This window comes from Pseudopodoces humilis, chromosome 1, assembly GCF_049639895.1.
Source record: "Pseudopodoces humilis isolate 2021_Gansu_Grassland_sample_001 chromosome 1, ASM4963989v1, whole genome shotgun sequence".
NCBI classification, from domain to species: Eukaryota; Metazoa; Chordata; class Aves; order Passeriformes; family Paridae; genus Pseudopodoces; species Pseudopodoces humilis.
In genome coordinates this window covers 111,488,974-111,507,669 of record NC_142200.1, presented here as the reverse complement: position 1 = coordinate 111,507,669, position 18,696 = coordinate 111,488,974, and positions in this window count along the sequence as shown.

The following is an 18,696-nucleotide window of genomic DNA, read 5'->3' as shown; positions in this document are numbered from 1 at the left end:
ATTTTAACTTTATTATTTTGGATGGCCAGAGATTGCACATTGAGAGCAAGGTCCCAGTGTGCCAATAATGATCAGCAAACACAGAAGCAAAGAGCTGGGAGCAGACAGGACTGCAGTAGAAGTTACTGAAAGTCCCAAGCGAGCCGTGATTCAAACCCAAGTGTCCACCTGACTGCTGGTAAACTTGCTGTAGCTTTTGTCTGTGCCTCAGCTCCTTGCCCCATTTGTGTCCATCTGATCTTCAGCAGAGCACTGTGCACTGACTGGGCAAAAGCCTCCCTTTGGCTTAGGCGAGCGGGAGCCACAGTGCCCATTAATGGCTAACAGAGGTGGTCCTGAGGCTGTACACAACAGGGGAGGATTTGTGCCAGGCAGATAACAAACCTGCCTGGATGGGAACGTGCTGCCCAGCACGTCCAGACAGGAGGCTGCAGCTGCCCACTGCTGCACACGAGACAGGCAGAGGGGTAGATGGAGGACAGGCAGGAGACAGCACATCCCTCCACTTAAGCCCTCCCAGTTTGAGGAAACACATGCACGGTCATCAAAGCTTGTTTACCAATGTTACAATGTGGGAAAAATCCACTTTTTGGCAAGATACTGTGACCAAACCACTTCCTTCCTTTTCGAAATCTATGTGTATAGACCTCTGCCAAAGGTGTTCTCACTTTTAGCAGATGCTTTGCACTGGTACTTCACTGAACTTACTTGAAGGAGCATAAATTATAGCTAAATAATCTACTAGATATGTGCTTTAAATGAAGGAGCTGAAAGTCAATGCAATTAAAATGATGCAGCTATTTTTAAAAGTTGAATAGGCTTATGTTTATAGTGTGACTAGCTGAGGCCCAAGGTTCTGGTGCATGGAAATGCTGCTGAAAAATAGAACTGTGTGAGAAAAAGATAGAAACCATGATTTACACCTATTATTTGATTTATTTCACCATTTTTCACCAGTCAGTACATTCTCTATCTTTTATGGAGTTCAGCCATTGACACACAGCTAACTGAAAATTGTGTAAGCTCCTTGAACATAATTCCTGTGGGATTGAGTTCCATGTTTTTCACTCAGAAATAATTTCCTCCTTATTGACATCACACGGCAGCTGACTAGGACGCTCTCTTCCTCAGGTAGAGCAACTTTTGCCTGGTGTTAATCTTGTATGAAATACTCTTTTGTGGAGTCCAAGCTCCTCTGAGCATTCCACACATAATCTTGTTTTTTTTTTTCTAGTTAGTCTTGGTGACATGCGAAGTTGCACTGCCGCCACTGAGTCTCTTTTTAGTACAGAGGAAGGGGCAGAAGCAGGGAAGTAGACACATCTCCTCAGCTGATACCAGGACACAGCAATCCTTAGCTGAGGAAAAGAACAACCACTGCACAGCAAGCTGTGTAGGCCACCAGGAGAAGTGGAGAGTGACCCAGTGCTTCCTTTCTCCGTTTGTGCTGCAAGTTCCAGGTTCTCTTCTTAGCAAGCACTCTGACAGCCTGGCTTTCTTGCTCTAGAGGTGAGTCTTTGAGAGGCCCAGAAAGCTAACACTTTAAAAAAAAATTTAAAAATCAGTTTTGCAATGTTTCCTCCCTGTTTCTGAGTAGTGACCCTTCAGTATTATGTCCCGTGCATGCTTCCAAATGAGCAAGTAAATATTTATTACAGTAATACACAGTGGCCTCAGCCTCCACCAGGTGCCATGCAAACACAGAAAAAAAGCCAAGTTCTGCTAGGTTTATGAGGGAAGGAAAAATGATCTGCCTAATCTATTCAGTGATTCAGATTTCTTCTAGACCCTCTGACACACCCGAGTACATTGGGATTTGGTGTTTCTGGTTACTTTTCACAGCAATAGCTGACTATAACACAGAGTTCAAGGACTGCTTTCCAAAATCTGCTTCCCTTTTCATATGCTGATTGTGCTGTGAGGGCTTTGGGATGTAAACAGCTGTTTGCAGATGCCGATTTTTGGAGAATATCCAATTCTTTTTTTTTCTTTTCCAGAAGAAAAAATGTTCAAAAGAAAAATCTACTACTGCTTAGAAAAATAGAGTTACCCAGTAGTTTCAGTGCCACCAAAATCATCTTGAGGTGTATGATTCAGCCCTGTGCAGACCTGTATGGCGAGGATGAAATATTTCTTCAATCCAAAAAGACTTACATTGGGGGCCAGACTGACCTTTAGAAGGCACTAAAGCTTTGAGCGTGCTCTGAGTAGTGATGAGTGTTGTCTGTAGCAATGACTGAGACAGGATGCTCACTGCAGGGTTGTTTCTACTACACAAGGGAACTGAATTGTCTTTGTAGAAGAGCGCCTCACCTGAGCATAACTTTAATGTCTTGTGCAGTAAGCTGGCCATAAAGCCGGCCCTTCTTTTGTCTTTTGCACTGGAACAGGGCTTGTGTTAGAAGTGTTTTCTGCAAATGACACTTTCTCCTTGCTTTCCCTTTGAAAATTTCCCTTTCCATGCTCACTGCATGCTGGAAACTGTGTACTTCTAGTGAGGACTCTGCCCCTGCACAGAGGCATGAGAGGCCCCTGGACAAAGAAGGTTTTCTTCCACATGGAGGGCCTCCCTGGACTGCAGCAATACTCCTTCCATTTGCCAGTCCTGCCTGTGTGAAATATGTTTATTACTGTAATGTATTTCAGCTCTTGCAGCCAGCTCCTCTTGACAGGAAGTCCTGAGAACAAGGCCTTCGTGTCTCCTTTCCACCAAAAAAAACCAAAAAAAAAAGGTGTCAGAAACTTCCTCCAGCTGTGGAGACCCAGGATCAGGGAATTACAAAAGCAAAAACCTCTGCTCTTTGGCTAAATTATAGTTGGTTTTATTAGAACTTCCTGCTCCTCCCAATCCACTTCAAGCTCGTGTATCTCTCCCTTCCCTATGACACATCCTGTCTGACATGCAGAGTGTAACTATCTGAGATGATTTCTATTAATTGCCTACACAGCACGGAAGAGAAACCTTCAAAAACATAGCTTCAACAAGCTATAACCACACTGTATTCTCTGCTGGGAATTCTTCAGTCATTTTTTCCCAAAGCATATAATCTTTTATTAAGCTTGGAAAGAATTTTCATTAAAAAGTAGGTACTTGAGCATCAAAGCTCATTGTGGTAATGTGGGCTGTTTACCTGAGAGAAGCAGTTTGTTGTGTATGAGAATTAAATGTTCTAGATAATTGGACAAAAATGGGGAAAACTGAACAAGATTCCCAAAAAGAAGTAGGAGAGAATCTTCCCTAGGCTTGGCAGGCTAGTAAGGCTTTATGCTATTTTGCCTCTCCTTTGGAGGTTGCTACAGAGGCTTAGATAAGAAACCTTGAGCTGCCCTGGTGAGTGAATTAACAAATAATTCTGATTAATTCTGTGCACAGATTAAAGGAAAAGAACTGAAGCAGCATGAATGGCTGAGGTGCATGCAGGCTGTGAGGGAACAAAGAACTTGAATGTTAAATAGCAAGACATCGGCATCTGGCCCAGAAACTTGTCTCCTCCTCACTGTGGCACAAGTAAGCTTTCACTTTGTTGGTAAAAAGAGCTCCTAAACACAGGATGAAAAATGTTATAGCAGGATTATTTTTTCCGGTAGTGATATCTACAGTCATCCAAAATAAATTATTTACCAAAAAAAAAAAAAAAAAAAAAAAAGAAAGAAAGGGAGGCCCCAGCCACTTTCCTCTTTCAACAGGCTACCTGTTACCTGCCCCCAGCCCCAGCAAACACAGACAGACATTCAATCAGCACAGCTACACCTGCCAACAGACCTTAGCTGAAGTGCAGTGGGAGACACTGAGAATTTCAGATTTGTTTCAAAAAGAGTTACAGAAGATTCTCACTTGTGTGATAAGTTTGTTTGCAGACTAAGGTACTGAGCTGAGTTAAGAAAGATGTCTGCTTTCCATCCTTCTCGAAGTTCTGCTTTCCTCTGCCCCTTTATAAAATGTCATTTAGGAAAGGCATTGTGCTGTGGATATAAATGTATGTACATGTGTAGAAACAGATCCAGGATCTGTGATAGGGACTCTGTGGTGCATTACACTCAGTCTTCTTTAACCCAAAACACATCCTCAGAACTCAAATGAAAGAGCAAGCTACAGAGCTGACAACCTGTTTCTTTCTTTCTACAACAGTTTCAGTAATAAAAAATGCTTGGTAGCAAGGCACATGTGCAAAACGTGCCTGTCCATTTGATCCACACCACTGCATGCCAGTGCCAGCTTGGGCTTTTGCCACCCTCACTTCTCATGGCTGCAGATGCCATTAGGTGCAACAGACACAGCAGGGATGTATTCTGTAGAGAATAAAAAGCATGGAAGTCCATGTCTCTAGACAGGGAAAATTTATCTCTGTGCAGAGGTCAGAGAAAGACGTAAGCAAGGGACCCTTTTCACCATAATGAGCAACAAAAATACCCTCTCAGTCCTCCCCAATAGCTTTACTCAAGAAGCCTCCAATCCTCCTTTTCTTGCAATAGGATTCATTACTGCTTCTGCCTGCACAGTAGTCTCCGCTTCCCACCCAATGCAGATCTATTCAAATTATTTGGTGTTCCTGTAAGTATTGAGCACTCGAGATGCAGAATGCCAGTAACAGCTGAGCGTGTGCTCACGGAGCTTGGTCCAACACGGCACCATTCCACCGTGGCAGCTGGCTGCCCTAGTAAAGCTCTCGGGGGCCTCATGAAATTACTGAGATGAAAGTAGCGTTTGGAGCAAGAAACGGAACTCATTTTTCAATTGACATTAAAGAGGAAATCATTTTAGTGTCAGCTGATACTGCCCAGACACATTTTCAGTAATTAAGGCTCAGAAAAAGCAGTGGAAATACCTATGAGGTGTTCTAAGAACGAAGCCAGAAGCAGCGTGTGAGAGGTGTCAACTGAAGGAGTCCCTGCACTGAACATGACACGAAATGGGAAACCTTATGGAATACAACCAGGGAGAGAGCAAGAGCAGCCCAGGAGAATCAAGCATGGAAAGAGCCCAAATTGTGCTTTTGAATATGATATGAGAACACAGGAAAGACAGAGGTGATTTCAAACTGTGATGCATGCGGTCATGTAAGGTATTTTTGTGACATTGAAGTAAAGAGGAAAAACTGATCCTGTCTATGCCCTCTTGCGTCAGCTTTGAAACACATGTGAACCCATTCCTTCTCTACATGTTTGTTGCCAATACAACATCCATATGTCACTTGGTTTCTCTTTTTTGTACCCTGTCATGATATTAGATTTTACTTCTACATCCAAATACAAACTTTGGAGGTTTTTCCATGAGTTTAGGTCTTATTTTTTCCATATTATATTTTTTTAAATCACCATCACTTCAGAGATACATTCCATTATGCACAAACGTAGGTGATATTATTACCATTTTACAATCAAAAACCACTGAAAGTGAGCTTGACCTGCAGTATGAGAATACTTTCTTTTAACATGGAACCCACAATTCCCTGATGGATTTTTCTGCTGTACCCCTCTGATAGTTCTTGAGGCCCCAGGTGAAATTAGTTTGGCTTCCCTTCCCTAGGCAGAGGTGGATATCTAAACAAGGCAGATAGTACCCAAACCCAGAGTGTATATTTTGGCTGTTGATTACCTAAATAATTTGCAGATTACCAGACACATAGGAGCTGATAGCCCCTACTTTCCACACACCAAGTCTGTGTCACTACCTCTGCAGAGAGTTTATTGTTGAGTAAGGATGTGCAACCTCAGAGAAAAGAGCACCTTGGGACCACAGGGGGCAATGCCCATTCTGAACCTGCAAAGAAATCACTGGGGCTGAAAAGGGAGTCTCTTTCCTGCTCCCCAAAATTGTGACACCATCCCATTTACTGTCAGTTTCTTCAGTCAGATGTGTTTGGGTGTGGGTTTGTAAGCAAATTGTCTTGAAACGACTGTTTCAAGATTTCAGGAGGAAATGTATCAGCTCCCTCATTAAATTCAAATTCTTTTTTGTGTTCTGCTTTTCTTATATCCACTAAGAGCTCAGTCCACCTCCCACCTCAGAGAAAAGACAACATTCCAAGAACTACAAAGGGAGCATATCATGTTCACAGTTTGATTATATGTTTGTTTATCTGTTAAGGTTTGCTTTTTATGAATCTTAGCTATTTTCCTGCTGTAACTCTTTATAGCAGAACACATTGCTCTCCTATTTATTTTTGAGAGATCCTGTATAAATTTATGGTTCTGCATCAATAATAAGAGTCATTAATCATAGTAACAATGCACATCACAGGGTCTTACAGGCATTCACCACTGAACTTGCTGAACTGTCCTACAAATTAAACCTTCCCCTTCTCAGTAATTATTTCTGAGCTTACACAGAAACCAAGGAATTTAGTTAGAAAAACTGGGAGAAAAAAAGATAATTTTCTCCCAATAGATTTGTTGAATGATGGGGGCTGGGAAGAATCTCAGCTACAGGAAAGGGGGTTTATAGTTATTGAGAAATGTTTCATTTCTGTAGTAAATTGAAGTTTGTTTTTTAACAACCCATAGTCAAAATTTATGGACAAATATTTTGTTAAAAAATTGTGTGAAACTTGTTCCCCAAAATAGCCATTTCTTTTGTTCCGTTTCCATTCTTCCAACAACCACATTAGCCAATAAGTACAACTTCTCTATATTCATTGTTTATTTACATATAGGAAAGAAATAGCAGGAGAAAAGTAATCTAACAGATTAGAGCAATGGGCAGTAAATCCAATTCTACACCAAATAAAGTCAATACAAATTATTCTGCTGAGTTCACTGGATACAAGAAGCAGACTGTGATTCAGACATCATAATATAAGCAGTGAGAAACAAAAGAACACAAGAGCAAAAGGAAAAATTGCAGAAATAAGGCAACAGCTGAAACAAGAGTCATACATTTTAACTCTTCTTTTTTGAGTGAGATTTAAGAGCACATTTTGACAATGATGAATTTTGAAGGTCAAAATTCATGTCCTGAAATCTTATCCAAGATTTTTCTCCCTTTTTATCACGAAAGACTACAATGGATTAGGATGTTATCTCAGCAGGAATGGGATTTTTATTTAGTCATATCACCTCCTTGCCCCACTGCATTTCCATCTGGTTTTTTGAGAGGGTTTGATGGCTGTCAGAGAGGTGGATGGAGCCTTAAGAGAGCCTGAGAACTAAGTAGAGAAGTGATATACAGCCACTGAATGGGCAAAGGATAAAGGGAGCCTGGGGAAAGAAAATGAAGGAAGACGTGTAGGGGGCATATTTGCCTCAGCTGCAGAAGCTAATTACAGCTGGTATATAGATATGTATTTGTGGTTGCTCAGCTATGTACTTAAAGCCTCTGCATTCCAGAGTATTTTCTTTATGAGACACAGAACATTTGACAACTTTACAGTTTTTTAAGAAACAACCCTGATCATTATTTAATTAACTGATTCATTTCAGGATCTTAATCTGAAAAAAGGGAAAGCTGATATTTGTCAGCTACATTTTATTATTTAAAGCTACTTTATAGGAATATGAACATGATATAATGTCACCACCCTTACTGATGAACATTTCAACTATTTTTATTTCTCTACAAAACTGTTTTTGCTGCATGTATTTCTGCCATGGAAGCCTTAATAAAGTTATGCCTGTCCCTAGTCCTCAGTGTGAGTACATAGTCATTACAAGTATATCATAACTGTATAAAAGACCATTCCAAATGACCAAATTTTGCATAACTTAGTGAAGAATAAGACCTTACTCATATTGAGCAGGCTCCCTCAGGCCTTGATCTGTTCTGATGTGAGTGCTGTTCTTGAAGATAATATATTTCATTTTTTTTTTTTCTAAAAAAGTAACCAGTCCATTTTCTTTTTATTCAAAACAAAAAAAGAATTTTGAGAAAACCAACCCAGATCCTTCATATAAAACCTGACTGCCTTCCTCTGCCTATACGGTAAACACTACTCCAAGAAATCTTTAAAACAAAGGATTGCTTTTATTGTCTAGAAATTGTAGTATAAAGTTTTGTACCAAGAACTGCATCTACTGAGACAAATGGAGACAACTGAAGCCAGATTAAGTTGACAGGGCATTGGGGGGGAAAAAAATAAGAAAAAAATAAGAAAAAAAGCTTATATTCATGTAAATATTGGCTCACTGTTGAAGGTTCTCTGTGAGATGCAGATGTTGGAGACATTGAAGATGTTTGCTGTTCCATTAAGTTTGCAAGATTCCAACCCTCCTAACTCAGACAGAAACCCTCTAGGGAAAGGAGACAATTAGAAATGTTAGGGAGTATTTCTATTTTCCATCAGCCATTCAAGCTTTTTATGGTTTTAAATGTTCATCAATGACTGCTGATCAATATCAATGAGAGTGACAGTCTGAGACAGTCAAGGCAAGAAACTTTAGATGTTGAGACAGACTGGAACTGATCGTATTCTGACTAGCACTGTGGTTTCCATTAATTGTATGATCAGACTTTCCTTCTTTTGGAGTTTCATTCCTTCCCTCCTTCCTTATTTTAAGGCTACTAGTAGGTTTATGTTTTTAGCGGTAGGGCTGCTGCTGACTTCTTTCCACCAGATGGCACCACAGACTGTGATCCATAGCCACGACCTATATGTGTGTGTGTATACATATTTGTATAAATGTATGTGCATATAAACCTAGCCACAGACGTATTTGTTGATGAAAACCTATGAGTGCTAGACACCTAAAAACTTTTCCTTGCCTCTTATCCTACCACACAAGGCAGAAGGAGGAGCAAGACCAACCAACACCATGCATTGAGACCACGCTAGAAATAATGTTTCTGTACTTGACACTTTCAGGGTACAGGCACTCCAATCTAAAATGAAAAACTATTAAGGAGGCAGTGCATTTTAAGAGTTTTACTTCCTAGAATAATTTAAAGTAGCCACTTTCCTCTAAACTGTACAACCTACTGCATGGTCGTTCTAGTATACAGTTCAGTTGTTGAAGGATTATTTGAATTTGAAATCTTTTCAATCCAACTGTTCCACATCCCAATATGGGCTGCCTACCCAAAGTTTCTGAAGGAAATGGGAAGGGAACACTTTTCTATCTTAATTGGCTACCTGTCTTATCTTAGTGTGACTCTTCAGAAGTTTCATCTAACATGTTCTCTGTAAGAATATTGTAGAGATCTGAAAGATGAGCAGAATTTGATAATGGACACAGAAAAACTGTTTTAGAAGAAACTGGCAAATAATACTCATAAAATGTTTTTTATGTAGCAGGTTAATATTCAAGACACAGCTGGCAAATTTGGTTGCTAATTAGTATTCCCATTTTTTTCTTAATTATTCTCAGTTGTTTCAGTTTACTATAGAAACAAAACCTGTCCCTTATCTGAAAAGTCTTCAATGGGGATTTTCAACTGACTACTTAATTTCTGAGGTCTTGCCTTCATAGAGATGAGAAATAATGGTTATTGTTTTCAGGACAATGATATTTAATTGTAACTGTAAAGTCCTTGCTGAAAAGACAGTGTTTCGTGCTGCAATGAAGATTAAAGATATATGGCCATCATGAACAGTTTATCAGATGCATAAAGGTTCTTGGTTTGTGAAAAATTTCCAAGTTTTTTTAATTTCTGACATTTTAATAATCTTAATGGCTTTCCCTCCATGCTTTTAAAGAGCTGTCTTAGCTTGTGTTGTTATCTTTACTTTGTGGCAATTCTCATACTCTATCACAATAGTAAAAGACACAATAGAAATTATACCATTGTATATTGTATACTACAAGTATACATTGTATACTACACATTGTAGTGTATATGGAAAAAAAAAAAGTTTGTTGTATTTTTTATCCATCTGTCCATGTCCAGCTGTTCCTTCCCTCCCTCCTGATTAAGTGTCACAAAGGTGAAAATGCCCTCTTCTCACCCTATGCCTTTAAGGCACCTACTGCCTTCTGTTCCTGCAGAAGACATCTTCAGCCTGTCTTAGTCTCCAGTCTTAGCTAGGAGCTTAAGCAATCCTGAACATATTGAAAACTTGAATGGAACCACCAGGGGAAAAAATGCATCACTGATTTATGATGGGCGCCCAGGAACCAGCAGCAAAGGAAAGGAATAGTGACTGCCTGGAAAACACATAGTGCCAAAAAGCAAGCTGAGATTCTCCACTTAGGTACCTTCTCTGATAGCCCAGAGATGGGGAGAAGTATGGAAATTCCCAGGATCATTAAACCTGGATGAGTCTTTTATGTGATAGGAAAGCTGCTCTGCCTTCAGGAGGCTGCAATTTTGTCTCTTGACATACCAATGCCTTTGCTCCACATGGTATCCTGCAAAAAAAAGGGTTCTGGTGTGAGACCCTGAGCTTTGTATGCACCCTGCAAATGTAAAGCTCTGGGCTGAGCCTGCCTAGCATGACAGGTGTGCTGTATAAGCTGCAACATGTGTGGAACACAATAAACCATGCTCTTTGGGCATACTGCAATAATCAATGAGCAGGGAAGATAGATGGCTGGCTAGGGAAGACGGATAGTTGACTAAGGAGACATGTAGAAATAGGTCTTAGCTTCACACGATGGATAGAAACAGACTGAGATTCTTGTTAATTGTTTTCTTCAGTCATGAATGTCAATTCTTAAAAGCATACTGTAAAGTACATTTTATTGCCTCATCCTTTAAACCTCTTCTATTTCCCCTTCTTCACTCCTCATAAATGCATTGGCTTGTGAGCTTGATGGTACCTAATTTATACATTTTTGCTTAATTTGATGAACTGTAAGTGCTCTTTTAGCCTACTGTGTGCATTCAATATTCCAAAGTGGCTGTGAAGTATATAAGTCCTGTTGCTGCTTTATAGTGCCTGATTAAAACAGAAATAATGTATTATAAAATCCCACTCAAACATCTTTATCCATCATAACTCAGGGGTAAAAAACTGCCTTGGCTTGCTGATCTATTTTTTCCCCCTCATCAGTCTACATTAGTAATTGCAATTAAGTTAAAGGAAATAGCCTCCTCATGGTTCTCTGTTTGCTATTAACAGGCATTTTTACATTTCACTTTATTGGTAATGTCCCCACCCCTTCACCTGTATCTGGCCAGTCCAGAACTGTCTCACATTACCTTTTGGGAAAGGTTCCTCAGTTTCCTCATGTAGAGAAAAGGGAATAAAAGCCTCTTCTCAGCACATCAGCACCGGTTTGAAAGCATAATTTATTGTGTTTGCAAAGAATCTGGGACCTTCAGACACTGCTTTCTTTTTTTTTTTTTTTAAGAATTCAGCACAGATTATTTTCTAGATTTGTCTGTATGAACTGTGGCAATATTTTTTCTACCTTCTCCTCTTTAGTCTTTCCCCCACCAAGCCCAGATGCAGAAGTAAGCATCGTTAAACTTTTGACAGCTCAGACCTGACTCTGGCAAAAAAAAAAAAGTCACATTTACAAACTCTTAAGCCAAGCACAATAATCACATCCTTTATACTATATATAAATCAGGAAAGAATTGTATGTGCATTACCTGCAAGGACATTTTTCCTATACAAAGATTCCCTTCTCTTCCTCCTTCCCCTCTCTACACTTTATTTTTTTTTTTTCATTTTCCCCTTTCGTATGGTCCTTAATATCAGGATGCTCTAACCTACTTTTATTGAGAGGTTAAATGGAGCCAGAAAGGTCCAGAAAAATGTTCTGTCTCATCGACCTCCCCTCCGGGCTGCGTTCCGTAATTTCTCCCGCTGTGCTGAATTGCTGCTCCTCTCTGGGTGTGAAATGAGCAGCCGCTTCCTGAGAAGGAGACACGCTGCCTTCTGAAGTGCCCATTCAGCACGGCAGAGGACAAACTGTCTGGCAACAGGGGTGTGATTCAAGGGCTGCAATACACAGAAAAGAACAAAAGGAAGGCAGTGCTGAAAAAGAGGATGAGGAGGTAAAAAGAAGAAAGGTGGGAGAGACCTAGGTTAAGGAACAAAGGTTAGAGAGAGCCATGAATATTAAAATTGTTGCTATAATGATGAAACACCGAAAAAAGGGCAGGTTTTTCAGACAGACAGAACATGCTGGTGTGGGCTCACTCATGCCAGGTAGCACTGCTGTGAAAATAGGTCCCCTGAAAACAGTAACACATCGCACTGGCACATATATTTTAAGTGAAGATTGAGTCTATTGAGTGATAGAATACCTGAAATAAAAAACCAGAAAACCAAGAAGTTTGCCTTCCCTCCTCCCTGCCCCCACCAATGTATTGCAAATCTGAAGCTTTTCCCAAACAATTTATTTTGATTTATTTTCATTTTATATGATATTATAACATATTAAGACTCACTGCTATTTTAAAATATAAATTTTAAGTTTTCCTGGCCATTGAGATTAATGTTTAATTCCTCTTTGCAAACTCATCTTTCTGACTCCACCCAGTCCCATCAGGAGAATATTTTTGAGAGTCAAATTGTATCATGTACAAGGGGACTGAGGTTAGGCAGGCCATGGGAGTGCTGCACAGAACATGGGACAGAAAGTCTGGAGAGACTGGAGGGAAAGCTTGATGCGTTTACAAGTCATCCTTCTCACATCAGAGCGACACAGAGCATGTGTCTGAGCGCAAGGGCTGGCACAGGCAGCCCGTGTCACCGCGATGGGCGTGCGCATGTCCCGTCAGCAGCTGCAGCTGGGAGCAGTGCCCTGAGTGACCACGGCTGGCCACAGGTACTCCTCTTCTCCATCATCACTTCAGAAGCCTTGGCCTTTTGCAGCTTAAATAGCTTTGTCTTCTCACCAAGGTTAGTGAGCTTGGGCCAGATTTTGTCCTTGCTGCTTCTACATTAATCTACAGCTCCTCTGTCTCAAACCACTGATCTCTGATCCCGGGGTAGACACTTTGCTGAGATAATCAGTCTGAAGTAGGAAACTGCTTTAAAAACAGAGATTTTATGATGCTATTTGGGACTTTTTTTTAATTTAATGGTAAGAAAAACTCCAAGGCCCTGTCTGCTCTGTGTCTTTTGAAACTGTCATTTCCAATAACCTAAGTAAAGGAAAGATCTATGGTTAGGTAACAAGGTTAGTCTCTGAAAAAAAGCAGCCTAAAAATGATGAAAAAATGTCCAGTGAAATACCAGAAGCTTTGGGATTTACTACTAAAACCAACACCCGAATGCCCTGCTAACTAGTCTGTGCTGTGGGCAGGGAGGTGAGAAAGGGCACACACCTCCACCTTTCAGGGCCATGCAGAAAGGAGCAGCCATCCCATGCTGTCCCTTCTGGTGACCTCTCACTGGAAGCAGAAAATAGAGCTAGACTGAGTTTCACCTGGGTTTTGGGGATTAGTGCCTAAACCAGGAAAATTGAGTCAATCCTAGCTACATCCACTTTTTCCAAGGTATCATAGAATCATTGAGAAGACCTGTAAGGTTGACCCCAATCATTAATGCAGAACTGCCAAGTCTGCTACAGACTGTGTCCTTAAGTGCCACATCTACAAGTCTTTTAAATGGCTCCAGGGATGGTGACTCAGCCACTTCCTTTAGCAGCCCGTTCCAATGCCAGACAAGTCTTTCAATAAATAATTTTTTCCTTAATATCTGACCTAAAACTCTCCTGATGTAACTTGGGGCCATTTCCTCATCCTATCAGCTGTTACTTGGGAGAAGGAACAGCTCCACACCTGGCTACAACCCCCTTTCACATATTTTCCTGATTGGCTCTTTCAGAGAGCTAAATAGAAGTGCTTTCAGCTGATGAGGAAAGCAACCAGGCATATGAAATCATATGTGATTCCCTTTACTTAGCCCTTGATGCTGACCTAGCAGAGGCTGACTGCATGGTGCTCCATACCATGATTGTTGTTTGAGTCCAAGGAGTGCAGCAAGGCAGCTGAGAAAGGAAACTGTGAGTAATAATTAAGTTGCTTTGAGGACTAATGTGTGATCCAACTCTCTTGGCAAGGTGGAATAAGGTTCTGATTTTTCCAAGGTAGTTCATTATCATAGTCAGCAGTTTCTTCAGTTTTCTTGACATGTGGTCTCATTTTGCTGTTGCTGCAATTTTACTGGTGGTTTTAGGCTCTGCATGTGCCCTTTACTTAGTTATGAAATTCTTACTTTTAGCTCCTTTAATATAAACTTTGTTAGCACAGGGCTCTTGGGTTGCAGTGTGCAATAGTGCTCTGACTGCAGCCCATAGACATCCGCAGCTGATTGCATGTGACATTTTCCCTTTATCTCCCAAAAGCTGTGGAGTAGTTTTGCTGTTCATCTTGCCCTTTCTCGTTGCTGCTGAGCTCTGGAGTGTCTCTGTAAGGAGCGCATTTACTGACGATTTGTATGGATTTCACTGCAAACTAAAAATCAAGGGGAAAATGATCAAGAGACATCTGGGAAATCATTGTCCATCATCTTTGCATGCTAGGCTGCTTTATGAGTGCTAATACCTGTAAGCAAGCCAGCCCAATGGCTAGGTAATTTCTGTTAATCTCCATTGAAATTCAGGATTCTTCCGTGCAAGGGTTAGCTCAGGAAGATGTGTTCTGTCTTTGTTGTTAACTCTTTGAGGGTCTTCTTTTTATGTTTTGGTGCATTTACGTGGCTTAGATCCCCCTTTTCTAAACTGCCTTGCACCTGTTGGTCTCCCCAGAATGTATGGATGGCACTGGCCGAATTCAGCAAAAAAAGGCCTTATCTTTGTATGTGAATTAAGAGATTCTTCAGCAGACCTGCAAGCCACATGATCTATGCAATTTGCACTGTATATTTCTTTGATGTGACTGTAGTCCTGGCTTTTCATGTGCCACTTACTCATGTGGTGTAAGTACTCACCAGACATGAGACTCTCAGAGCCTCTCACTCAGCCCCTTTGAAACTGCAGCCCACTGTGTTTGCCTTGAGTACTTCAAGACTCTTTTGGTGTTATTTCCTAAATGATTTGATGCTGCTTGGCCATTTGAAGTGAAAAGTGCTTTCAAGCACAAAAGATTTTATGTTGATTTTTCTTTTGTTTTAACTAAATTCTTTGAGAGGAACAGGAAGGAGGTAACTTTGTGAGGTGAGTAAATATAGCTAGCCCAGTTGTGGGTATGAGAAACAAGGCTGTGTGCACAAACACACGCAGGGTAATAGTCTACTTCAACAGTAGGTTCCCTTGCTAATTTGGAAAGCCGTTCCAGCTCTGGCTTGATTCCATTTCAAACTCAAGCTGTGAATAAGGAGGGCTTTTAAGCCGTCATTTTGTTAAAGACAGCTTTAAAACACAAGAGGAAGAGACATCAATTACCAAAGCAAACAAACCTATGGAAATAAAACTCTTTTCCCTGACATGTAATTCAATGCCGACAGCAAATGTTACAAGATTCTGCCTTTTAGGCTCTTTTGGTTGGTTTTTTCTTGTTTGTTTTCTTGGAGTCTTTTTAATTATTCATATGTTGTTTTAGTTTTTATTTTGAGGGGAGGACTTAATGACCAGAAAGCTTGTTTTGGCAGGTGAACATGTTAACACATGCAGCACAGGATTTGATTTAAGGTAAAGCCAAAATGAAGGTAGCGGGTTAACTAACTGTAAAATCTATTATTACTGGATTTGTATTTACATTTTTCAGTACCTGAGAGAAGCATTTCTGGAGGTAAAATAAGGTGTGATTTAGTCCTTTTCTTTCATGGTCTTTTCTCCAATCACAGAATGAAATCATATTAAAGCAGTGTATTTCAACTCTATGTATGACTCCCTGATGCTTTTTTTTTTTTTTTCTTTTTACAGATTCTAAAAAAATTTCTTTTGGTAGCTAGAAGTTACCATCTGAAATTAACTTCCTCAGAAATAACTAATTAATAAATTAATGATAAATTAATAGTAAATAGACTATGTGTTTAATTACAGAGTCACAGAACAGTAAGGTTGGAAGGGACCACCAGTGGGTCTTCTGGTCTAATCTCCCTACTCAAGCAGGGTTGTCCTAGAGCATATGGTATAGGATTGTGTCCAGATAAGTCTTGAATACCTCCAGTGAGGTAGACTCCACACCCTCTCTGGCCAACCAGTTCCAGTGCATGGAACTGCACAGAGAGAATAGATCTGCCTCCTATGCAGGTGGAACTTCCTGTGCAAACAAGTTTCTGCTTGTTTCTTGTTGGGGACACCACTAGTGACAGGTTCCAGCTAAACCCTGTGCCACCAACTGTGACCCTCTGGGATGTGTCACTCTGCCAGTTCTCAGTCTACCCTTTGCTCTTCCTGAGTTTGTCTATGAGGATATTGTGGGAGGCATAGCCTAAAGCCTTGCTGCAGTCCAGGTAGACCAGATGTAAGCTCTCCCCTCGTTCATCCAGGTGGTTTTGTCACTGCAGAAGGCAACCAGGTTGGCAAGCAGGATTTACCCTCATTGAATCCATGCTCATTTCTCCTGACCACATTCTTGTCTGCCAGCTCTCTCAGCACTCTGGATGCATCCTTTCAGGCTCCATGGAGCTGCAGATGCCGAGTTTGATGAGGTGATCTCCAACCTTATCCTCCTTGACCATGGGAAAGTCTTCCTTCCACCTCTGCTTTTCCCTGGACCTAGGCCAGAGATTCCTGAGGGCTGGTCCTGTCAGTGAAGCCTGATGCAAAGAAGGCATTTGGTATCTCTGCCATCTTATTCCACATTCCTTATTCTTCCTTAAGTGTACAGGAACAAGGCCAGTTATTTCTCCAGGATAACAGAAACCATGTGTTCAGCTGGTACGAACTACTATTGCTTCATTAACAATAGCAGAAGTATGCCAGATCATCCACCAAGATTCTTGACCTATAATTAACTAAACTAGTGGTTGCATGGCTGTATTTTAGTATGTCTTAATGAATGAACTGAAAGCTAATCACATACAATGAAATCATAGCCTATCTTTTTATTTCAGGCAGAGCAGCATTATTTCCTCTCTGCTTTACTGCTTGTAGACTTTTAATGTTGCATTTGAATTTACACTGAAAACAGAGGTCTAGGCCTGCCTTGTGTAGTCCCTGAAGTGAGTGGAAGCTGTGCACCCATGACAGAGGACAAATAATTCCCTGTGCTTGCTTAATATGTGTGTACTGCATTGTGGTGTTATTTCTAGGATGTTTGTTTCCTAGAAACAAAACACATGATAAAACACAGTCAGTATGCATTCTAAGATGAAATTATGATATATGACTGCCTTTGAATCCTGAGGGTGCTGCAACATTTTTATAGGGCTGTAACTTTAACATAAAATAAATTTTATACAAAATAGACACAATACAATTGCCCGCCTACTTTAGAGCTATTAAAGAAGATGAACATATTAAGAAAGATACCCTCTTAACTAAAATCTAGTGTTTCTCCCCCTAAGATTAATTTTCAGCCATCTTTTATTTTTCTTATGAGTGCAACTATACCAGAGGGTTGGATCAGAATTTGAAAGTCTATATAGAGACATCACACTTCCACAGACCAGTGTGAAGTAATACATTTCAGCTCTCTGCTCAGCCCTTCTTCAGTTGTGCATTTCTGAGGGTGTGGGAGAAGGTGGAACAAGGATGTCGGGTTTGTGTGAGCACAATTGTGAAAAGTTTAATTTGTTGCTGTTGTACTTAATTTTATTGGAGTCTTTCCTGTAGAAATAACGAGCAAAGCAGGAAGAGTAAATGAAGCTGTCTTTTGTAATTCCAAACAGGAATACTGAGAAAAATAAATTGGTTGCAGTTGAGCTAATGAATACAGAATTGCTACAAATTTAGATATTGCAGCCTTTTCACTTCCCTACCTCCCCGTGAGTTTCCTGTTGCATGTCTTCTTGTCTTTCCCATTGTGCTCTTATTCTCTCATTGTAAAACCTCTAATCTATCCCCTGTCAAGCTTTCCAGATCTGGAAGTCCATCATACCATAACTGGGTCGCAGCTAAATGTGACCTGACTGGCTGCCTGGTTGATGGGTGCCAAAAGCCAAGCCTGTCTAGGCTAACTAGCCTTTCAGGGCTTCACCTCTTTCCTGTTTGAGCTTCCCTTCTGTCCCTTTCATGGAAAAAGCATGTATTGAAAAAATATACTGTTGCTTTGAGATCTGTCTTGCTCTCAGTTTTGGTGAAGTTAACCAATAGGCTCAGAAATTATGGGCTGTGGTCAATTAAACAACAGGAATACCTTGTTCCCCTAAAAAAAAAAAAATCCAAACTGACAGCAAATAATAGGAAAATATAAAAATCTCCATAGCTAAAACAAACAACCTGCCCTCAAAAAAAATCCCCACACCAAACCACACAGATTATTTATATTCACTCACCCTTGTGGCTTGAGGCATGGGGCAGTGGATTAGTTTTTGTTTGGTTTTCGTTTTCTTTAGTGTTTTGTGTTTGAGGGGTTTTTTTGCTTTGAAAGGATTGGTTGGCATTGTTGTTAGGTTAGGTTTGTTTTTGGTTTTCTTTTTTTTTTTTTTACAAACTGAAAACTGTTTAGTTGCAGCAGATTGTATGGAGGCAGCTCATGTGAGTGCGCGGTGTATTCCTAGTGTCTTAATAAAAAAGTGAGACCTTTTCAACAGGGTGATATAAGAAAGCTGCTGAGGGCAGAGGACAGGGGATAACTCTGAGGCAAAGGAGCTCATATTGTGCTCACTGATATTGATCCTGCAGCAGGACTGTAGGAAGGTGGGGCAGCAGGTAACCAGTTGTGGAACTGTCAGTTGTGGCTCTGGTTAAGGGAGAAAGCAGGATTTTGCATCTTTGAAATTTTAACTTAAAGCTACTGCCTCTGTTTCAGCAACA